Source organism: Triturus cristatus, chromosome 1_2 (assembly GCF_964204655.1).
Source record: "Triturus cristatus chromosome 1_2, aTriCri1.1, whole genome shotgun sequence".
NCBI lineage: Eukaryota > Metazoa > Chordata > Amphibia > Caudata > Salamandridae > Triturus > Triturus cristatus.
Window position 1 is genome coordinate 977,108,557 of NC_140580.1, and position 9,582 is coordinate 977,118,138.

The window sequence follows — 9,582 nt, forward strand, 5'->3', positions numbered from 1 at the left end:
AACAGGGGGGCACTGCACTGATTGTGCCACCCACCGGAATAGCCTGTCAAAAATGTCTCATGCTCATGTTGGCCTGCTTCACTCCATAGCCAACCCTGAGGGGCCTTCACTACCACCAAACAGGGGTGGCTGAGTGGCCAGATAGGTGCATGTGCATGCGCACTGCGCAGGTAGGGACGAACCCCCATGTGGGTCTTCTCTACCAAGGGGGGATCAGCTCTACCCATGGGGCACTTCCTGGGAGTGGCTGATTCTCTTGTGGCCTTAGGGCCTGAGGCATTTCCCACAGTAAATGCAGTGTGTAAGTTTGCGTGTCCTTCCTACACGTGTTAGGAAGGGGTGTTCACCTGAGCTTTCTAAACATAGGTCAGGTCTGCCATTGTAGGCCAGTGTGCACACTTGCTCCTTTGATGTTTTAAAACCTGTGTACGGCCTGCCATTGGAGGCTGGTGGGCGCACTTTCACAAATGATGTCTCCAAATACGAGTCCAACCTGTCAGTGCAGGTCTGTGCAGGTGCAATTATGCGACTACTCAGGCTGGCCTGTTTAAATCACTAAGCAAACACAAGGAGATGATGGACGGAGCGCTGAAACTTTGCAGACACTCACCCCCAGTCACAGATCTGGGTTGAATCCATCATCATTCTTTAGCTCACTTGGCCACCTCAGTGCAGACCAAGCTATATGCAAATCAGTCTTGACCCTGTGCCTCATGGGAACAGTCCAGCCTGAACTGCCAAGCCAGGTCTTCCCTGAGCCGGAAACAAGCATCCTGGGACTGGTTTTTGGGTAACACCCTTCATCAACCAGGCTAGCTTGAATCCAGTGGCAAAGTGAGCAAGGGACCCATGTCTGGGCATACCCTGCCAACTTAGGGCGAACAAAGCAAACACAAGGAGATGATGGACGGAGCGCTGAAACTTTTCAGACACTCACACCCAGTCACAGATCTGGGTTGAATCCATCATCATTCTTTAGCTCACTTGGCCATCTCAATTCAGACCAAGCTATATGCAAATCAGTCTTGACCCTATGCCTCATGGGAACAGTCCAGCCCGAACTGCCAAGCCAGGTCTTCCCTGAGCCAGAAACAAGCATCCTGGGACTGGTTTTTGGGTAACACCCTTCATCAACCAGGCTAGCTTGAATCCAGTGGCAAAGTGAGCAAGGGACCCATGTCTGGCCATACCCTGCCAACTTAGGGCGAACAAAACAAACACAAGGAGATGATGGACGGAGCGCTGAAACGTTTCAGACACTCACCCCCGTCACAGATCTGGGTTGAATCCATCATCATTCTTTAGCTCACTTCACCACCTCAGTTCAGACCCAGCTATATGCAGTTTCTGACGGGTCATAATAACCAACTTAGCCCTACTTTATTAAGCATAAACCTTCCTGCAAGGCAACCATCTGGAAGACATTCATAACATCACCAATTATATTAATAAAATTACCAATAGGTACTTAATTCCACTCAGTTGACAAAAAAATCCTCCTACTTACTAGGGCCTAAAAACAATGATCACAATGCAAATTTCCTACTGGAAGGGTTTCTCAGAGAGGGTAACCAACACCAAAAACCTTGCCTACTACAGTAATCTGTGAGATTCTGTGTAACAAAATACCTATCTGCAGGCTTTTGCATGGCATAATAACAATCCACCCTGAAAGGCCAATTGACTTTAAATTATGTTTGTTACTATGCATACGTTAACCCTACTGCCTTTATTGTAACTTTATACAATAAACAGATCTGATAGCTGGTATCTGATTTAACCTATGCCAATGAACTAATCTGGCCCATAACTATTATCATCGCCTTATCACTATGACCAACTGTGTTGAATATAAGCTTTATACCAGCACAGTCACTGGCATGGTCATACTATTAGAAAAATGCAAAATATTACAGTTAGAAAAACAATATACAGTTGTCCTATATGGGCCTAACACACATTCTCACAGTGAAAATCTTGTATCCTAAGGGTTTAGCAGAGTGGGTAATCATTGCATAAAACCTTGAAAACTACAGTAATCTGAGCGATTCTTCATGAGGATAGAATCAATCAATCAATCATAGGCATTTATAAAGCGCACTACTCACCTGGAGGGTCTAAAGGCGCTAGGGGGGGGGGGGGGGGTCCGCTACTGCTCGAACAACCAGGTCTTGAGCTTCTTCCTGAAGGAGAGGTGGTCTTGGGTCAGGCGTAGGTCGGTGGGGAGGGCGTTCCAAGTCTTGGCGGCCAGGTGGGAGAAGGATCTTCCTCCTGTTGTCGCTCTGTGGATGCGGGGGACGGCTGCGAGGGCGTGACTGGTCGAGCGGAGGTGGCGTTTGGGAACGTAGAAGTTGAGGCGGCTGTTGAGGTAGGTCGGGCCTTGGTTGTGTAGGGCTTTGTGTGCGTGGGTGAGGAGCCGGAAGGTGATTCTTTTGTTGATCGGGAGCCAGTGCAGGTCTCTCAGGTGTCTGGAGATGTGAGTTCGTCTGGGGACGTCGAGGATGAGTCTCGCCGAGGCGTTCTGGATCCGCTGGAGTCTCTTCTGGAGCTTGGCGGTGGTACCGGCGTAGAGGGCGTTGCCGTAGTCCAGTCGACTGGTGACGAGGGCCTGGGTGACCGTTTTCCTGGTCTCGGTGGGGATCCACCGGAAGATCTTACGTAGCATGCGCAGGATGTTGAAACAGGACGAGGAGACGGCGTTGACTTGTCTGGTCATGGAGAGGGAGGAGTCCAGGATGAAGCCCAGGTTGCGTGCGTGGTCTGTCGGTTTGGGTGCGTTGCCCAGGGCGGGGGGCCACCAGGAGTCGTCCCAGGCGGAGGGTGAGGAGCCCAGGATGAGGACTTCCGTCTTGTCTGTGTTCAGTTTCAGGCGGCTGGTCGTCATCCACTCGGCCACGTTTTTCATCCCTTCGTGTAGGTTGGCTCTGGCGGTGGCGGGGTCGTTGGTCAGGGAGAGGATCAGCTGGGTGTCATCGGCGTAGGAGATGATGTTCAGGTTGTGTTGGCGTGCGATGGCCGCAAGGGGGCTCATGTAGACATTGAAGAGGGTGGGGCTGAGCGAGGAGCCCTAAGGGACGCCGCAGATGACTTCCGTGGCTTCTGATCTGTTTTGATTTTTAATTTTAGGATAATTTACAAGAAGCTTCTCAGATCTATTCTGTCCTCCATAATATTTAGCACTGGATTTAAGTAAATATGTATTAGCAATATCTGCTGAGTTTATATTAAAAATAAATTTGGCTTTAATTAGTTCATCTAAGCACATTTTAGATTTGGAAGTATAGGTGCCAATTCCGATCCTGTAAAACCCGGGTACAAATGGTCGTACGGAGCGTTTTCTCCGTACGACTCGTACCCGGGAATTCCACCGTACAAACCAGCAAGTACGAATCGTACAGAAATACCTTTTCCGTACAAATCGTAAAAAACACCGTGCGGCTAAAAAATACATACAATTCCGATCCTGGACAGCGCGTCCGCGACGTCCGCACGGAGTCAGGCAGCGTTTTACGGACCAGCAATTACGATTCGTACCCACAGCACTCCGCACGGCTATATTTTTACGGGAGCTAAAAAGTGCCGGAAATGCTAAGTACGCCGCGATGCACGAGGAAAAGGGGGCCCGGTACGCGCCGTACCCCCCGTATGTACGTGCCGTACCCCCATCCCCCCGTATGTACGTGCCGTACCCCCACTCCCGTATGTACGCGCCGTACCCCCACCCCGTATATATGCGCCGTACCCCCAGCCCCCCGTATGTACACGCCGTACCCCCCGTATGTGCGTGCCGTACCCCCACCCCCCCGTATGTACGCGCCGTACCCCCACCCCCGTATGTACGTGCCGTACCCCCATCCCCCCGTATGTCCATGCCATACCCCCACCCCCGTATGTACGCGCCGTACCCCCAACCCCCGTATGTGTACGCGTCGTACCCCCACCCCCGTATGTACGCGCCGTACCCCCAGCCCCCCGTATGTACGCGCCGTACCCCCACCCCTATATGTACGTGCCGTACCCCCATCCCCCCGTATGTACGCGCCATACCCCCACCCCCCCGTATGTACGCGCCGTACCCCCACCCCCGTATGTAAGCGCCGTACCCCCAGCACGTAGCGCTGGGGGTACGGCGCTTACATACAGGGGTGGGGGTATGGCGCGTACATACGGGGGGGCTGGGGGTACGGCGCGTACATACAGGGGGGTACGGTGCGTACATACGGGGGTGGAGGTATGGCGCGTACATACGGGGGGCTGGGGTACGGTGCGTACATACAGGGTGGGGTACAGCGTGGACATATGGGGGTACGGCGCGTACATACGGGGGTGGGGGTACGGCACATACATACGGGGCTGGGGGTACGGTGCGTACATACGGGGGCAGGGGGTATGGCACATACATACGGGGGGTACGGTGCGTACATACGGGGAGTACGGCGCGTACATACAGGGGGGTACGGCGCATACATACGGGGGCTGGGGGTACGGTGCGGACATACGCGGGAGGGGTGGGAGGCTGGGGGGGGCCGTACGACTCGTACCCCGGGCACAAGTGTACCCGGGGTAGGGGTTGTGCAAAGTTCGCTCCGTACGGGACGTTTTCCATACGCTTGTGTATTCAGGACGCCGGTACAGATCGGACTTGTGCATTCGGACTTCAGTTTTACGACTCGTACGTAAAACTGTCCGGGGACGTCTCGTAGACTTTTCCCGAGGTCATTCGTATGTATTTTTCACGTACGAATCGTACTTCGCCGTTTGTACGGGACTTGTATGATTCGTACGTAAAAAAATACGGATACGAGTCGGACGGTAAATTTTTTTAACGGAACGGAATCGGCACCATAGTGTACATGTTCTAATTGTTAAATATGATGCAGAGTTTGATATAGTTTTTTAGAAGTTGACTTGTTCCTTTGGGCCACATAGGAAATGATGACATATCTGAAAGTAGCTTTGAAAATATCCCAAATAGTCTGAGGGGAAACATCAGGTGTTTCATTGTCAATTAGAAGAATTAGTTGCAAATTTCTCAAAAAGACTAGTGAAATTGGCATCTAGGAGAAGAGAATTATTGAATCCTCACCTCTTAATCCCAGGGGTATATGGAAGGAGGTCTAAATCCAATGTAATAGGTGCGTGGTCTGAAATCAATCTACAACCAGTTTCAGATTGTATAATGTGCTGTGTGAGAGGCTATTTAGCAAACAAATAATCAATTCTAGATTGAGAGAAATGAGCAGGAGAGAAAAAAGCATTTTTTGTAGGGTAGGATTACAAATCCTCCAGGCATCAATTAATGCTCTTTGGTTTATCATGGAGGTAAATTGTGGGAACATGGATGATGGAACAAACTTAGAAGTGGAATTGCGATCAATAAATTCATACCTATATTGCAATCTCCCCTAAAAAGACTATAATTATCAGTTAAATCCACTAATTTAGATACTATTTCAGGCCAAAATGTTTTATCAAACAGAGTGGGAGCATAAACATTTAAAATTGTTAAGGGTATTTTATCAATAGTGAGGAAGACAACAATCCACCTGCCATTGATTCTGTGTCTTGAGAAATAAGCTGAATCTCTAAAGATTTTTTACATGATATAACCACTCCATTCCATTTCCCTGTACCTAGTGAAGAAAAAACATGTCCAGCCCATGGTGTCTTTTAAGCTTAACAATGTCTGCTTCCTCTACATGAGTTTCTTACAACAAAACAGTGTCCCCCCCTTAGTCTACGTTTTAAGGGAAAACCCAAACCTTTAATATTCCAGGAAATTATTCATAAAGCCATTCAGGTGTAATGATGAATTTATAACATATTGTATATAATGATAACAATGAAGACTCAAGAAAACAAATGTAGTGATGAAACTGAAAAAGAAAACAACAATGTGAAAATATGTGAGGATAATACACATAGAATTCAGAAACAGAAAGGAAGAAAAGGATAAGGAGAAAAAGATAAAGAAAGGGAAAGGGAAAAGATAGAACTACAGAGAAACCAAAGAGAATGAGAAAAAGGAATATTCCTATATAACATTTATATAATTGAGGGTGGTGCCACATAATGGAGGATGGCATAACCAAACTCCAAAGCAGTCGGCACAGGAGGGAAGACCAGACCACACAATGTGAACATCTTCTAGACACATGGAACACGTCTAGGGAAGAGAAATAAATAAATATATTAACAGTTAATTGGTAGGCATACCATATAACACATCATAACTGTTAAGTAATAGAAAGCAACAATCTAATGCACCAGGGGTACTGTTATAACAAAGAACGAAATTCAACATTAGATCTGGAAGTGTCCATCGTCTCTCCTCTACAGATATCAATACATTTCTGCAAAGAGAAGGAGCATCATACGTAGTGGTCTTAATGTTATAAGTCACTTTGAATAAACAGGGATGGAAAAGACCAAAGCTAGCATATAGAGAGCGAAGAGCTGGTTGTCAAGAAATGTCTTCCGCTGTTCAGCTCTAGATTTGGCATGGTCTTGTGCAAAGAACAAAGTGGCTCCAGACCACGATATACGAAATTTGGCTTTGGCTGCTTTAATAACTTTAAGCAAGTCTAGACACTAGAAAATAAAGTATTACTCCTGAAGGTTTCTGCGACGACGAGGCCAAGTGTGATGGATGACCAAGTCAATATGGGCTCTTACAATGTTCCAAAGTGGCATGGATGGCAAGTCTACTACTTTAGGATGAAAATATCGGAAAAACGATGTGGGATCTGAACCTTCGGCCAGACCAAAAGCATACTTTTTTAAAGATGTTACCTCAGATTGTAACAGTTTGATTGACAAAACAGACTCCTCAATAACCTCAACCTTCTGCTCCACCTAAGTGATTCTGTTCTGCACATGTGTCAACTTATCATCTAGAGCTTGAAGTTGTTCATTGGCATCCTCCATGTATGGTTTGAGTGCTCTTATTTTCTTAAGGAGCAGTTCCATTGTTATTGCAGGTGGCAGATTTTATCCGCGAGGGAGGGTCTTTCTTCACTCTCTTGTTAGTGGAGACATTAGAGGAAGTAGCAATTTTAGATGGCAGTTTGTTATTAAAAGAGGAGTGAGGACCTAGCAAACTAGAAGAAGAGGAGGCAGAATCTTGACAGGCACCTCCAGTACTCTCCATGTCTTCCAGCACACAAAACGAGTTGGAGGTAGAGACTTTGGTAAATGTTTTAGCAACCAGTGTTTTATTGGTAGTGAATTGAAGATTCCTAGTCCTACCCACATGAAAGCTCGTTGAGACTATGAGCAATAAGACACAGCTGAAATAATATTTTGTGTATGCCCTCAAAATTCCACTACTCAAAAGATAACTACTTTGGTGGAATAAATAATGCTACTACAAAACACTCATGAACTTTATATATGAGGCTTCATCAACAACCTTTAGCTGAGCGGCAGAAAAAGGCAGAGAAACGAGCAAGACTCATTCTGTGAGGAAAAAACCAAATGGCTGGCTCGACCATCTCAGCAGCCTCCAAAACACCACCTCAGAATGTTAGTAAAACTACAGGGAAACTTTCCTGCCATGAAGGCAGACTTAGCTTTTCATTCTTCCCATGTTGGTAGAGTGAAATGTGTGTAATAGTATAATTTATTTAACCCCTTCAGCACGGCGCGGATTTCCGCGCCACGCTGAAGATTCCGTGCGCGGGCGGGGCCATGACGGAACGGTTCCGTCATAAGCACAGCCCAACCGACGTGCATGACGGAACCGTTCCGTCAAGCGCGTCGAAGGGGTTAAAGGAATTTAAGTGTGACATTAAGAGCTATAAATAAAAATACAAACTATTATTTATTGCTGCTGCCTACATAACTGTTCCATAAGAAAAAGCCAAAAGTAATAGTGTATCAGAAGAAAACTGACACAGCAAGGCTCTAAGTGGTCTTTATGTGCTTCATTGAGCACGTATATTATAAATGTTTACTAGTACATTAGCATATTATCTTACTTTATAGCATCAACTGATAGATAGTGCAGAGACCTCGGGACACATGGGCTTTTGGGGTTATGCACATAGGAGTAAACAGTCAGTATATTTCCCTATATAGTTATGGCAGTACCAATACCCAGTAGCAAAATTAATTTAGTATGTTTAAGGTGACTCACTTGCTTAGTTTGTATACCAAGTACTTAAAGCAAGCAAATGTTTATATGCACGCAAAATTATCAAACACCCGCAGTGTTTTACACTTTCTTGTTACCTGATGATCAGCAAAGCAGTCAGCGGCACCATGAGGATAATATTAGGATTTTGCAAACTGAATTTGATCAAGTTGCTGGAAGAACTAGTTCTCTGGTTGGCACTGCAAGGAACGTGTCACTTAGGGGCCGATTCCGATCCGGGTCGGAAAGCACTCCAACGAGTCGGATCCGGAGTGTTTTCCGACCGAGCCGGACCCCTACAGTCCGACCGAGCGAGTACGATGCGCACGTATGCTGTCGGACTCAGTTCGGTCGGACTCCCATAGAAGTCAATGGGATCCAGTTGTACGACGCGTACATGCGCTCCCATTGACTGAATGGGTATGTCTCGAACAAGTGCGCCCCCTACAGTGGGTACGTGTCGGTGCCATCCGCGCCGTACATGCCTGTGTGGGGGAGTCCTATGTGTCTCCCCCTGTGTGCGAGTCGTACGGCTGCGGGTGTCGGGGGGTCCGACGCGAACCCCCGAAGTCTGACTTCGGGAGCTTTTGCGAGCCGGACACTCCGGCTCGCACAGGCTGTCCGACGCGTGCATCGTACTGGCTCGGTCATGAATCGCATCCATTGCACGCCACGGTTAGCTTACGACCAAGACGTACGGAGCGGTTCGGACCCGGAAACGACTCGGTCGGAAAATTTAATGTAGCTCGCATCGTACTGGCTCGCTCGTACAGCTGTACAAGTCGGGTGGAAAAGACTCGTACGGCTCATAGTTTTTCCGGCTGGATCGCGTTCAGTGCACTTCCGACCCGGATCGGATTTGGCCCCTAAATATTTTATTGCAAGGGCAAAAGAAATTCTGTATGGGTGGCAGCAATGTCTCTGTATCATAACACATACCTGCACTTTTAGAAAATCTCAGTCCCATTAATTGAGTGTCACTAGCTCTGCCCTTTGCTCCACCACAAAGGCCACCTCTAGTTCACAGCTCAATTTGGTGAGTACCTGCACTTATTTATTCCCATTTAAAGCACTGACTGATAAGTAATGTCCTTGTGCCATTTGCATGATTATGATCACAGGTCTTATTCACAAAATAAGGGCAGATCCTGACATATGGCTAGGCCACAAATAGATGCTTGTTGAGACGGCTGCTTAGGATGGTAAATCTACTGTGCTGAAGCCCTGAGGTGGCCCTCGTGCTTCAACGTGGAGGCGTTAGTTGAAGTGATAGATTTGCTCATGGATAGGCTCAGGGACTTTGAGACAGATTCCACCAGTTCTTTGTAACTTTCATGGTCATCTGAATCAAACAGAGCTTTTTCTGACTGAGTTGTTGACAGTTCAAAGACATCAATGTCCAGTAGAGGATTGTCAAATGTGTGATAGCACGCCTAAAGATAAATGGC